General features: G+C 49.5%; 1 protein-coding gene across 1 annotated transcript in view; it reads left to right on the top strand.

Moving 5' to 3' along the window:
- Positions 1-2,113, top strand: part of LOC107117313 (cytoplasmic phosphatidylinositol transfer protein 1-like) — a 63,372-nt gene that overhangs the window by 8,527 nt on the left and 52,732 nt on the right. The gene's annotated exons all lie outside the window — the stretch shown is intronic.

Here is a 2,113-nt window from a genome sequence, read left to right as displayed (position 1 = left end):
CTCACAATACAAGAACTTGTGGGCACTCCATGAAATTGCTGAGCGGTCAGGTTAGAACAAATAAAAGGAAGTACTTCTTCACCCAAAGAGTGATTAACACATGGAATTCACTGTCACAGGAGGTGGTGGTGGCTACAAGCATGGATGGCTTGAAGAGGGAATTAGATAAGCATATGGAGCAGAGGTCCATCGGTGGCTATCAGCTACAAGGTATAGATAGGGACTCCGGGGCAAGTGATGCTCTGTATTCTTGGTGCTTGGGAGGGGTCAATAGTGGGAGGGCTCCTAGTGTCCTGGCCCCACTGCTGGACCTCCTGATGGCACCTGGTATTTTTGGCCACTGTGTGACAGAGTGTTGGACTGGATGGGCCATTGGCCTGATGATCCAACAGTGGCTTCTCTGATGTTCTTATGTTAACCCAAAGTGACACAGAACACATAAAAGCTAAACATATTTTTCGTCTAAACGTTAGGAAGATCTTCCTGACAGAGTGGTTCCTCGGTGGAGCAGGCTTCCTCGGGAGGTGGTGGGCTCTCCTTCTTCTTAAGCAGAGGCTAGATGGCCACTTGACAGCAATGCTGATTGTGAGAACTTAGGCAGGTCGTGAGAGGGAAGGAAAGAAGGGAGGAGCCAGTGCTCAGCTCTTGTGGCCCTTTCTCATATGCCGATCGCCACTTTGGGGTCAGGAAGGAATTTTCCTCCAGGCCAGATTGGCCCAGGGATCCTGGAGGATTTTGGCCTTCCTCTGGGCATAGAGCGAGGGTCCCTGGGGGGAATGGGGGGAGGTATTTGTGGATTTCCTGCATTGTTCAGGGGGGTTGGACTAGATGACCTTTGAGGTCCCTTCCAACTCTATGATTCTATCAAGTGTCGCTTCAAGTTCGGCCCCGGAGAATGATACATTTGTGTGAGTGTGCATAGTTCGGTTTGAGGACAATCTAGTTTTATTTCGTTTCAGGAGGGTAGCTGTGTTGGCCCGTGGCCGAAGAACTGGATTCGAGTCCAGTAGCACCTTAGAGATGAATGAAATCTTTGGTGTACAGGCTTTCAAGAGTCAAAACTCCAGTGAAGGGAGTTTTGACACTCGAAAGCTTATGCAGCGAAAACCCAGTTGGTCTCTACGGTGCACTGGACTCGAATCCAGGTCTTCTAGGTTAATTGATTTCCTTCCTGTCCTGATCCCCAGGCTGTCTCGCATTCAGACCTCACCGCATCATCTGCTTTTAGTCTTCGCCCTAGGGTCAGCTTCAGAGACAGTTTAGTGTAGTGATTAAGTGCGCGGACTCTAATCTGGGAGAGCCGGGTTTGATTCCCCACTCCTCCACTTGCAGCTGCTGGTGTGACCTTGGGTCAGTCACAGTTCTCTCAGAGCTGTTCTCTTGCAAGCAGTTCTCGAAAGAGCCCTCTCAGCCCCACCGACCTCACAGGGTGTCTGTTGTGGGGAAGGGAAGGAGATTGTAAGCTGCTCTGAGACTCGTTCGGATAGTAAAGGGCGGGGTTTAAATCCAATCTTTTCTTCTCCTCCTCCTCCTCCTCCAATGAAATATTGGCTGTGCAAGCTCCATTTCCTACTGAGCCAGAGTGCCGATATTCCTTCTAGTTCCATATTGTTTTCTCTATCTGTAACCCTCCAATGGTTTCTAGCAAAGTTCGTTCCCAGTTTTGCTAGTTGAGTTTCTGCTTCGCTGCAAATGAAACCCAGAACTTTGCACACACAACTCATGAGGACTGTAGCGCTGAATTATGGCTCTTTCCCAGTATTACCCCTAATTGGGTTTTCTTAGACTCTGTGCTGCTGGCTCAGGGTCGGTTTCTCGCAAATCGGCCGTTTCTCGCAAATCGGAGCCGAGCCGGTCTGTTAATTCTCCTGTTTTGTAGCTCGGGGGGAGCCGAGGCTGAAATCTGGCTTACTGGAGAATCTATCTTGAGTTCTAAAAGCCGCATTTTTCATTGCACGGAGGAAGCAGAGAAGATACGTTGATGTCTGAGAACTCTACACATGCTTCTGAGTCCTCGGCGAAGGGAGATAATATGATCTTCCCTGTTGGCGCACCCGGAAGCACAAATAGTTGCCAGACATCCTGTACAGAGGTTTCTAGAGAATGTGCAAGG

Source organism: Gekko japonicus, unplaced genomic scaffold (assembly GCF_001447785.1).
Source record: "Gekko japonicus isolate JY-2015 unplaced genomic scaffold, Gekko_japonicus_V1.1 scaffold513, whole genome shotgun sequence".
Lineage (NCBI taxonomy): Eukaryota > Metazoa > Chordata > Lepidosauria > Squamata > Gekkonidae > Gekko > Gekko japonicus.
This window is presented reverse-complemented; position numbering and strand designations above follow the sequence as displayed.